Here is a 13,253-nt window from a genome sequence, read left to right as displayed (position 1 = left end):
TTGTTTGCCATTTCTTGACACTTAGATGTTTTTCACATCTAGTATTGCCATCAATGCTAAAGGGGGAGAATGTGGGGAATATGATGGAATTAATTATGTGTTGCATTCATGTTTGTCATTGATGTCAACACTAGCTTGTTTGGTTGTCTACCAGATTCCGATAGAGTGGTTGGATTGTGATGATGATCAGGAGACCATCTTGGGTATTCTTCAGTATGTTTAGATTGGTGGAAATGGTTTGGTTCAGTAATTCATGTGGTTCAGATGCATGTTACATTTAGTTAGTTTGGGATTACATGATCGAGAAGATATCATATGTTCTAGTAAGCCTTTTGGTTACCGATAAGGATTTTACTGATAGAGCTTCGTTGAAGAGCTTTTGATGGATTTTATCAATGGTGTTGGTGTGGCTTCTAGAATGTTCTCAAGATGCTGATGGTTATCATGTTCCCGTTCCAGTTGATCGATGGTGTTTCATTTGGCATATGCAAGCTATTTTAGGTCTGGTGCTATTCTGTGTTCTTCTACTAGGTTATGGACCAGTTTATGTAACGTGTTGGTGGATTCTCCCAATGTGTTACAAGTTGGATTTACTATTTGGTTATTGTTGTTTCAATCTAAGGCCAACTTGGGTTATCATTGGTTTGTGGGTTTATGTAATGGATTTATTGTATTATCCTTTAGGTGGCCGACCTAATTATTTAGGTCAAGGGTTTGTATAAATATGATGTAAGATCTCTTTGTAGATTATGGTCATGGATTATTATGGGATTATCTATGTGCGAATAAGGTTGTAATCATATGTACAGGATTTGGTCAATCATAGGTGATCAAATTGGGTTTGTTTAAGAGGTTTAAGACCTTTGGTATTGAGCTTAACCAGAACTGTACTTAGGCATAAGAGATACTATTCTTACAGTTCAATCTTCTTTCTGGATTGTAGACCAAATATTTCTTGTAGTCAGTGAGGCTCCTTTTGTGATGAGCAGTGCACTCTAAGCAGTGTGCCTTCCTGCATGTGTAGGCCCCTTGTATGTAATATTTATTCATATGATCAGTGGATAGATATTTTGGGTCACTAATCCCACCGTGGCTTTTTCTCTTTGAGGTTTTCCATGTATAAATCATTGTGTTATGGTGTTGATCTTTGTGGTTGCATTATTACTTGTTGTTATTTACTTTTATGCATACCGGTTACTAAATTGTTGTGCTAATAAGGTTAAAATTAATCATACCAGGAGAACACTGATTCCCCCCCCCCCCCTTGCTCTTAGTGTTCTTGGATTCCAAAATGATTTAGGTCCATGATATGTAATGTAAATCATAATATTAGTCTGTTGGTATCGTGTGATGTAATTTTTGTAATTATGGGTTTATGGGTTTAGGGTTTATCCGACCTTGTCAATAAGGTTGATGATCTGTATTTATAGGTGACTAATTCATGTAACTTGGATATCGATGGGATGGATGGTTATGTCTGCATTATCAAAGGTGGGAATATATGTGAATAAAGTCATATCATTCTAGTGACGGTTGGAAAGGTTTTGTGTTTCTGAGCAGACATCAGTGCTTAATAGGAACTGTATCAAGCGTTAGTATATGTTACTTTCACATTTCAGTTCTTTCTAGATTGTATTTTGATGTTTATGTAAGTCAATGAGACTTCCCCTTGTGATAAGCAATGCGCTCTAGGATGTTGGCCTTTTTGCAAGTGCATACCCCATTATAATTATTCATAATACTATTACAAAGTATTCATCTGATTGTGGATAGGGTTTCCCATCGTGGTTTTTCCCTTTCTAGGTTTTCCACATCAAAATATTGGTGTTATGTGCGTTGTTCTTTCATGATATATCTTTCATTGTGTTGTGCTCCGGTCTAAGGTTTATAAAAAAAATTAATTGATGTACTTGTGAGTAAACTAATTCACCCCCCGTCGAAGTATACTATTGGTATCAAATTATTCCAATAGATCTATGGTTGGTGGGCTGCTATACTTGACTTAGACTAGGGCAGATATTATGCATGATGTTCATCTTTGTGTAGGATTTCAAGTTGATCCTAAAGAAAGCTATGTTACTACTGTGAAGAGGATTTTCAGGTACTTTAAGGGGATAGTTGACTATGGTTTTTGGTATCCAAAGAATGATGATTTAATGTTATGTGCTTATACCGATGGTTATTGGGTAGGTGATGTTGATGACCAAAAGAGTACCTCCAGTGGTGCATTCTTTTTGGGAAAGAAGTTGGTTTCTTGGGCAAGTAAAAAGCAAGATGCTATTTCTCTATCTACTGCAGAAGCTAAATACATTGTTGCTCCTAGCAACTGTACTCAAGTAGTTTGGATAAAGTAGATGCTGAAAGACATTAGAGTTGTTTATGATGAGCCTACTATTATATATTGTGATAATTCAAGTGCTATTAATATTTCCAAGAATTTTGTACGGCATTCTAAAACAAAGCATATATCATTCAAGTATCATTTCTTGAGGGAGAAAGTCAGTGAGGAAGAAGTCAAATTGGAGTATGTATCTACAAATGAAAATTGCAAATATCTTTACTAAGCCTTTACCTATAGATACATTTGTATATCTGAGAGACAAGTTAGGTGTCTCTTCCCCTCTTAATGAGAACTAGATGCATTCAGATGCATCAATCCGGTGGACTTCATAGTCTTATCTTCCTATCCAAATTGATGAGTAGGTGTTGCTACTCACCAAGAGTTGTCAGTCTGTGGTCCAGATGTTGAGATTTGTGAGTTTACCCTAAGGGGGAGAGATGCATGATCTGTATGTGTCTTTGACATTGTCATCAAAGGGAGAGAGAAGCATGTCAAAAACAACCTTATCTTGGAATCTTTGTGTGCATGATCTCAGGGGGAGATTGCTAGTGTTGATAAATATTCTTTGCATTGATTATTTTTCACACTTATATGTTGCCATCAATGCGAAAGGGGGACATCGTTGGATATTGTTTCTACTAGGTTATGTTGTTGTCATTGATGTCAACATATTCCTATGTTATTATATTGAAGAGAATTGGTTTGGTTGTTTCAGTTGGTATGTTGCAGATGTTCTTGTGTGGATTTGTGATTTAGTGTTAGTTTCATGATTCTATGTGATGATTTGATCGAGTTATGGATTCTAGTATGAGGATTGGCTTTTTAGTGTTTAGTGTTGCAAAGTTCTAGTATTTCTTCCATTGTGATATGGAATGATTATATCTTGAGTTGTAGATTTGGGAGAGTGTTTGGGATATTCATATGTATCTTCAATTCAGATGGTTCATGATTTGTTTCTCCGCAAGTCATCTTTCTAGTCCTAGTTTCTGCTATTAAGTGTTCTTGAGTATCAGCGTGTTGATCAATGAAGATTTGATTAAGTGGTGTTGGTGTAGCTATTGTGGATGGTTCTAACGTGCTTGGTGGTGTTTATGAATCATGTCCAATTTGTTTTGCTTGTCCACATTGATCATTGTGCATGTCATTGAGGATTTTCTGGGTTCGGTGATGTTCTTCGTGTTATGCAATATTTTTAGTGGTGTACCATGTTGTGGATTATCTTGGCAATATTTTTGGTGGTGTTGCATGTTCAAGGATTTGATTTGGGTCCATGTTGTGTCGTCATGACATTGTATTGGTCCGGTGGTTGATTTATGTATCGTGTGATGTAATTTTGTATTAGGTCTTAAGGGTTGAGCAGACCTTGTAGTCAAGGTTGATGATTTGTATAAATAGGTGTCATATTCATGTAATTTGGAGATTGGTGTTGTGTCTGCATTATTAGAGAGTGGTGTATTTGAAAATAAGTAAATGCATCTTTCAGTGACAAGTGTAGAGAAAAGAGTGTTGCAAGGCAGACAAATGTGCTAAACTAAAACCATTATTAGGCATTTGGAGATTCTATTCTTTCACTTCATCTAATTGAGATTGTTGTCTGAATCTTTGTAAAGTAGTGAGCCTTCCCTAGAGGTTGTAGCATTTTTGGGGTTTCTTATTTTGAATAGTGAGCTTTAAGTAGTGTGCCTGAATGCATGTGCATTTTTATTGTAATATTTTTACATACTATAACAGAGTATCATAGCATTGTGGGTAGGTTCCCACCATTGTTTTTCCCCTTAATTGGGTTTTCCACATCAAAATATTGGTGTTATGTGTTATGTGTGTTGTTGTTATTGTTCTTATCTTTGTTGTTGTTGTTGTTGCTACGGTTGATCAGATATAAAGTTGTTCTTAAATTGTTAGATCCATTGAAAACTGATTCACCCCCCCCCCCCCCCCTTCTCAGTTTTCCTTCATTGTTGTTGCCAATAGGATCTCCCTTCTTTAACCCTTTGCCACAAGAAAACAACCCCTTAGGGGAACCATTAAGCATAATAGAAAAAATAGGGGGAGTAACACAATCTATGATATTTTTTAAGAATTTTCCTTTGAAGCCAAATTTTCTAATAACTTCAAATAAGAAACTCTAAGAGACACTATCATAAGGCTTAGAAATATCATGCTTGAGAACCCTACCAAATTTTATGCTTGATTCCATAGAGTGGATGATCTCATGGGTTGTGATGACAACATCGAGAATATTCCTTCCTTTAACAAACCCCTTTGGTTCTGAGAGAAAAGTTTATCCAAGACCAACTTGAGTCTATTCACCGTGATTTCAGAGAATATTTTGTAAAAAGTGTTACACGGACTGATAGGTCTAAAATTAGTCATTTTGTTAGCATCCAACACCTTAGGAATCATAACTATAAAGGTGGAGTTTATCTATTTTAGGAGCTTACCTATCTCAAATAAATCTCTTACAGCGTTATGGATACCACTTCCAACAATGTCCCAAAACTCCTGAAAGAAAGCGGAGGGAAGCCATCAGGACCCTAAGCTTTAAAATATCCAAAGGAGAACATGACATCTCTGACTTCCTGAAGGAAAACATGCTCCATCAAATTTTGATTATCTTGATCCGACACCAAATTAGGGATGACATCCAACAGCACAAAGGAGTTGTAAAAAGTAGGAGAGGGATTTATTTGAGAATAAGAAAGAAAAAAAAAAGAAACAACAATATTGGAAATAGAGGGATTCATGAGCATGTCCATTTTTTAATTTAAATTGCATAGGTATCCCCCATTAAAAAAAATCTTAGTGTTTACACCAACTCTACTATGCTCCAACTACTCAAACTACTTTGGTATAAATGAGAGAACAACATTAGAAAAAATTGTTGAAACAACAATTCATCTTTAAAGCATACATGTGAGACTAAGTATTCAACTGCTTTCTAATTACCTTTTAACATTGTCTAGAAAGGATGTGTAGTTTTTCTTATCGTAAGTTAATAAGTTAATTATAAAGAGAATAGAGTAAAAGGTGGTGGTTTTGGGTTTTAGAGTGTTAAAGAGTAAGTACCTAGCTTATGGGGATTAAATAGCATTAATAAAATTATTTATTATTTTTGTTGTATACTAGTCTAGAGTAAATGATTTTTTAGTTAATTTTTTTTTTACAGAGGTTCTTTAAGAAGATAATTTATAAAATATAGGTGTTTTTAAATTAGATATTTTTGTAATTCAAGCATTTTACAATGTAGTAAAGTTTTGCTTTCATTAAATTTAAATTGCAAAAATAGCATTCTATGTATTCAATCTTTATATGTGATCCATGTTTCAATTCTAGACATAAGATGACATCAATCTTGTAATCCCAACATAATAAAATATTGAGATAGTTTAACTATTTTCTATAAAATGTCAAACACTTATGACATCTTATTGTGATAAATCTAATGTCCAACATAATAAAAAGGAGACAATTTAAGAGTTATTTTAAAATATTCTTAGCTCATTTTGTATTTTGTGAGATAAAATATACCAACAATTTGTAATACTCATGGGCCAAAAATGATTTTTATATGATATCAAAGTAGATAAAAGAAGAGTACTTAATTTTTAACTCTTTCATATGACTCAATCTTTATAAAGACAAGATGTTTATTGTATTAAATGTGTGACATAATAATGTTTTATATAGTGTGAGAACTAGAAAAGGCCTAGTTGAGATGTTCTTTTTAAATTTGATGCAAAATACATAGAGATATCATTTAAGAAGTGTTTATTTTCTTGAATGAAGATATAATAAAATTAAATAGGCCAAGTTATAATTTGGATGAAAATTCAATGTAAAATGCTCCAAGACTACTAAGTTTACATATCCATGCATACACAAAATCTCATTTAAGATTAATTATACTTATATTGTTTCTATTAAATTAATTAACCATTAAGAGGAGTCTGAAAAAATCTATTGAAAACAATAAGAACATTTGAATTTTGGAAAAAAAATTTAAAGATAACAAATTAATAACTGTTTTAAAATTTAGATTCTTCTACAATAGACTTGGCAGGAGACTATTCTACTTCTTTCCTTTGAGCATGACCAAAGGTGACCCAAATGTCCTAAATTGAGGAAGATGGTCTAAATCCTCATTCACAATCTCATAAATAGACAATGGAAGAGATCTTAATATATTCTTGTAATTTATAATCCCACTTCCATTTTCTATTCTATTGGTGACGATAGGAAAAAAAACACAACTGACAAAGATTTCAAATCCCTGAAATAGAAAAGGCAAACCCAAATCCAAAACAAATTTTCCCCTTCTCCAAGAAACCTCCCACAAACATTCTTAGATGAAGCCTTTGAGAATACAAGGTTAAGAAACAAGGTTTAAGATCGGCGCCTTCTAAAGAGAAAATCACTCACTGCAACATCAGACAAAGTAGAATATAAAGCTTTGAGTTTTAATCTTTGAACGAGCTTAATAATCAATATACATAAGGACTATTATGTATTGTAGGTCAGTCTTAAATCACACATATTAAATAACATTTTAAGTCTAGAGAATATCTCTGAGTGTTTAACACTTTTAAGTTAGGAATCAAAACTTAGTGTGTGTGATTTAAGCCCTCCACTCCCCACCATTTTGCAAAGAAAGTCCCAACCTCACAAAATACAACAAAACATCATCAATAAAAGGTAATTTTAAATAAACATTTTGAAAATCAAATTGTATTGATATTATATCAAATATTAAAAAATTTATTACATTGAAAAATACATTCTCAAAACCCAGTTGAATTGCTACATAAATAGGATCTAAGTTTGATATGTGAAAATCAAAAACTTTTTTAAATAAAAAGACATTTTAAATTTAATATAGAATTTATTATATAAGAAACTGTCATACTACAATAATGACAATATAAACCAGGCAGAAGTAGGTTGCAAATTCTGATGATAAATGCATAAACACATTAGAGGGTGGATCATGGAGATGCGTTTGGGTAAACGAATGGTAAACGAAGTAACATAAAAATAAGCCAAAACCCACGCATTATATGAATTTACGCCTCAATAAACTAAGCAGGGATCAAGATCAGAGGGTTTATTTGTCAGTTAGGCTTAAATTTTTTATTTCAATTTAAACTGTTCTATTTCTTTCTTTATTTACCATATTCCCCAATGCTAGGGTTTCATTCAGGAAGCTAAAAGAACAACATATTCGCCTTGCCAAATCTATCCGAAGTCCAAATATGAAAATATTGAAATTGTCATATATAAAAACTATGCAAGTGGTGCATGATCTCGAAACGTAATCTTATTTTTGTAGCATCACAGCAATATAGACCACGCGCTACTACATTTTCATATTTAGAATGTCCTCATTCAGACTATGATAATGAAACCCTACACTACACAAAAGATAAACCAAAAGATAAACCAGTTTTGCAGGAATGCCAACACCCTTACATATCTGCATGCAAATGAAATGATTCCAATTTTCTGATATCAGACGTATCTACCAATGGATTCCTGCGAGCTCCACTATCCACTTCCTCTTCCTGCATATTAATATATATTGCTCAGAAAGATGCCGTAATCTTATTCATAGAACATATAATTGGAAAGACAATGCAAAATATTTTATACTCCTTTCCTTTTTGGCCGTTTCTCTCTTGCACGGGCATTTTGGAACCAGTAGAATACGCTCATGCCTTCCACAGCACCATGGGGCTGCAGCTCTGCCGAAATGTGGTTTATTTGGTCATATCTGCTAGTGTCGTGGAGAGAGCAAGCAGTAGAAGACGTTCTTGCAGAAAATAGACTCCAATCTTCTCTTTCGAGATTCATTTGGCTTCGATCTACAGCTTGCACTCTCCACACACCTAGCAGATATGATAATCCTGGGATCTGATAAGCCTCGATCTGAAGAAAACAAAACAATGGATTTATTTACAACATTGTACCGAATTGAAAAACTAGATTAGAGCAAACCAATTCGTTTTATACCCTAAACTTGAAATACCCTAAACAAAACAATGGATTTATTTACAACATTGTACCCTAAACTTGAAATACCCTAACTGAAGTTACCTTAAAAAACCCTAGGGGGCTCAACCAGCTTAGCATCTCATGTAAATCAGCTTCAGATACGCCCCTGCTGAGAGAGGTCACGCAATTCTGCCGGCCCAGCTGAGTATCTCAGGTAAATCAGCTTCAGTCACCCTAAACCCTAAATCCGCCCCAGCTGAGAGAGGTCGACCTAAACCCTAAAACTTAAAGAGCTCACCTAGCTGAGTATCTAGCCGATGGTAAGTAAAGGAAGGAGATGGGAGGTATAAATAAGCAGAAAGAACCCGAGCAAGGGAGTCCGAGAGAAACTACAACGAAAGTCAATAAATTTTGGTAAAAATAAAAAATTATTACATGACAGAAAGGGGTTCTAAAATATAATAAGAATATTAAATCAGTTACCACGTAGGTTGTGTGTTGGGACTTGGGGTAGGTTAGTTTAAAAAATCCTAGAGGACTCACCCAGCTGAGTAACTGAGGGTAGACAAAGGAGATGGTGTTGTAAATAAGCCAATTGCGAGGGAGTGGGAGTGAAACGTGGAGTCAATCAATTTTTATAAACATGAAAATTATGTACATGACAGGGAAGAGTATAGAAAATTGATTGAGTTAAGAGGTAGGTTATGGGTTGGGATTATCTTGTAAAAATAATATTTAGTTTAGATATTAAAGATGATTTCAATCAATAAAAGTAAGATAATTATTTATGATATCTTCATATACATGAAGTGTAAATGTTAGGCATGAGTCAAACTAAAGATCGTAGAGAGACTTTTAACTCTATAATATGGACACGATTAGCTAGGATTAGAAAAATAATATGATAAATAATCAAGTTAACATGGTCTATACTTATTCAACCAAAATCTATCAATTTTCATGTACTGAACTAGCTTAGCAGACATGATTAGAAGAATGTGTACATAGAAATATGATAAATAACCATATTAAAACATTCTTATGAATTTTTTTGGATTCGATTGTGTGTATTTTTTTCCCATCCACAAGATTAGTCCGACATGATTAGCAAAATGTGTACACAAAAATATAATAAATAAGCAGGTGAACAATGTGTATAGTTGAAATATAAAAATTTAATAAAAACATAAATTATAATGATATAAAAAACATATGACAAAAACTTATCCTATTATTATCTTAAAATTTAAAAGTAATATTTAAACATTAGAAAAGACAAAAAAACATTACACCAAGATATAATCTTGTTATTAAAATTAAACCATATTCTTACCTACAATAAAAACATTAAAGTTTTAAATTTAATACTTAATTTTTAGTATAAATAGAACACTAATATTTTAACTCTAAATTTATAACTAAATAATATAAATTATATATTAATTATATTTAGCATTTAAATATTATATTTAAATAAAATATCAATATAATAATAATTCTTTCTAACAAAATAGCTCATACAAGTAGGTGAGTTGGCTTGGGCGATGGGTTTGTTCCCCACCAATATTGAGTTTGACTCCCTCTTGGGTTTAAGAGGGGGACTACTTAGAGATTGTGGAATCACTAATTATGAAGATCTGGCTAGAGAGTGACTCATTAAACATTATCAACTATTTAAAGGATGTTTAGGCTCCTACTTGGACAAAATATTAATCCTTGATAACATTTAAATGCGTAAAGATTTTGATAATTATTAAATCTCCCATGTTTTTTGTGAAGGTAATAAAGTTGGTCATGGTTTTGCTAATGTTGGAGTCAAGCAACCTTAATATATTAGGGTGGGGGACATGATTGAATCCCCATAGAAATTAAAAAACCCATTGCTAATGATAGTTGATTGCTCTTTGTAATGATGGCTCATTACACTTGGCTCGTGTGAATGGGAAGGATGAGATGTCCAATCCCCATTATGGGAGGAAAAGGAAAGACACTTATTTACAAGCTTTCTTGGCCCAGTATTTTTTCTAGTCTAGTTTTCACTTTCTTTTAGTGATCTATATTTCTCTTGTTTGGTCTTTGGCTCCTTGTTAGGTCCTGTAACATTATGGGATGGTAAGATAAATAGGGCAGAGCCTACTTATTAAAAATGGTAGAATAATCATCTTATTTGGGATAAGATTTCAATGGGTGGTATTACTCTATATCTAGAGAAACTCCCTAGCCATGACCCTTTGTGACCAATGCTTTTCTAGAAGGGTGGTAAAATAGGATTTTGTGTGCGTATAAGGTTGAAATATCATTCACTAATGACCTCATTGTCAAAATCACTTAGAATTTTGGTGGAGGAGAAGAAATTTTATAGGGATCGAAAGGCATCTAGTGAAGAAGTCAATATCTTTTTCAAAGAAGGAGAATGGGAGAGGGTTAAGAAAACTACTGATGGGGGTTATGACCATGCATCCATCAAACTCATTTGGGATGAAGTTGCAAAAGTTATCATGAGGTATATAATCCTTGATGGCCATTTTACAATCCTGTTTAGCTATCATTTCATGATTTAGAATACTTATAAGAATGATAGATGGATCTCTCTACCCTTTTATCTTCTCTCTTCTCTCTGCAATGGGATTATTGCACATAGAAAGAACCCTAATTCCCTGGTTCTCCATGAAGGCCTCATACTCCTTCTCATGGAGCATGCTAGAGCTTTATCTAATCAGCCTAAACCATCATTTTCTAACCGTAAAATTAATTTAGCCTAGAATATTCATAGGCATTACTCTAATTTCTCTATGGACCTTCAAGATGCCCCATCTGATGATGAAGCTTGCTACCATCTTGGTAATTGTGAACTCCCTAAGAAGGATAATTCTGCCCCTAATTCACCTAATGAATATGAAACATATAAAGAGGACTTTATCTATGTGCCCTCAATGGAGTATGTTTTGGACTCTTAAACCCCGAGTTCCGCTATGAAGGGTAAATATTAGGTGGGTCGATCTTCTAAATCTTCAAAGCACAAAAAAGATAAAGAGAAGACAAGGGCCCTAATTTGTCTCAATCTGTGATCAATAAAAAAAAGGAAAACCACTACCTCCCATATAAAGAAGACTTTGGAGAAATCAAGTATGAATGCCAAAATGATGATGGATGGCGTGTTGGACATTACTACTGCTAGGATATGTTGTTGTCATTGATCTCAATATTCCTTCTCTAATGATTGTTGATTGGTTTATTGGTATTATGGCCTGATACATGGAGTATTTATAGTATCACTATATTCTTTTTTATTGGTTTTGGTGATTCGAAAAGCTTAATTGATCATATCATATGATCCAGTTTTAAAGTTTATTTTTCTAATAAAATTTCTTTGGAGAGTTCAATATTTTCTCTGGCATTTTTCGGTGTGATTAGCTCATCTTCATTTCAGACGGTTCGTGATTTGGTGCTTTGCAAGTTATCTTTCTTCATGACTGTTGTTGTTGTTTCAGCATTCTTGAGTTTCAAATGTTGGTCGATGAAGATTGGATAAGTGGTGTTGGTTTATTTGTTTCTGATGATTATAACGTTTGTGTTAGTGTTTCCTAATTTTGTCCATTTTTTTTTGACAACCCACATTGATTGGTGTGCGATTTGTTGGTGATTTTGTTGAATCGGTGATGTTCTTTGTGTTATGCAGTTTTCCTGGTGGTGTAACGTGTTGTGGTTGATCTTGCTCTGATTTCTAGTGGTGTTGCGTGTTTGGAGATTTGAATTAGGTCCATGATATGTCATGTATATCATTGTATTGGTCTAGTGATGTATATTTGTATTGTGTGATGTAATTTTGTAATTGTGAGTTGAGGGTTTAGCCAACCTTGTTGTCAAGGTTAATGAATTGTATAAATAGGTGATATTGTCATGTAATTTTGGTATCGAGGTTGTGTTTTCATTATCAGAGAGTGGTTTATGTGCGAACAAGTGATTCATCCTCCAGCATTGTGATTGAGAAAAGATTGGTGTTGTAGACCAAACAATTGTGCTTAACCAGAACTGTCATCAACTGTTTGCAAATGTTATTATTGCAGTTCATTACTTCGGGATTGTAGTACAAATCTTGTTGTAAGTAAGTGAGTCTTCGTTGAGGGTTGTTGCCTTCCAGGTCATTATATTTTGAGCAATGAGCTCTAGGAAGTGTGTCTGAATGCATGTGTCTTCCCCATTGTAATATTTACACATGCTATTGTAGATTATCATCTTATTGTGGGTAGGTTCCCACCATGGTTTTTCCCTTAACCAGGTTTTCCATGTCAAAATCTTGGTGTTGTGTGTTGTGTTGTCAATTTTCTTATCTTTGTTATTTCTGCAATTTATCAGATATGTATTTGTGGTTAAGTTTGTTGATTTGGTGAAAACAGATTCATCCCCTCCCCCTCTCATTTTTCCTTCATTTTTGTTGCCAAAAATTGGCATAATAATCAAAAGCACTGCTACTATGCTACTGATGAAGGTGTAAAAGATGAAGAATTAGAAGGAGATGAAGTTGTGTTTCTATTCATTAAGGAAGATGGACCAGTACCTATTGATTCCACTAGATGTACTATTGAGCAGAAAGCTTTAGCTACTAAAGTTGAATAAAAAGATGAATCGGTGATTGACAACAGTTGTTCACATCATATGACCGGTGATAAAAGAAAATTAATGAGTATGGTAAGGTATGATGGTGGAATTGTGTGATTTGGAGATGACAAAGCCTATGTGATCCATGGTAGAGGTTCTATTTCCTTTGATGGTAAGCATAATGCTGATGATGTTCTGTATGTTGAAGGTTTGAAGCCTAATGTTTTAAGCATTGAATAGATGGTTGACAAAAGTTATGATTTAAAATTCAAGAATCGTAAATGCCTCTGGTATAGAGATTGCATCTGGAACTAAGACTGAAGGT

Source organism: Cryptomeria japonica, chromosome 3 (assembly GCF_030272615.1).
Source record: "Cryptomeria japonica chromosome 3, Sugi_1.0, whole genome shotgun sequence".
Lineage (NCBI taxonomy): Eukaryota > Viridiplantae > Streptophyta > Pinopsida > Cupressales > Cupressaceae > Cryptomeria > Cryptomeria japonica.
This window is presented reverse-complemented; position numbering follows the sequence as displayed.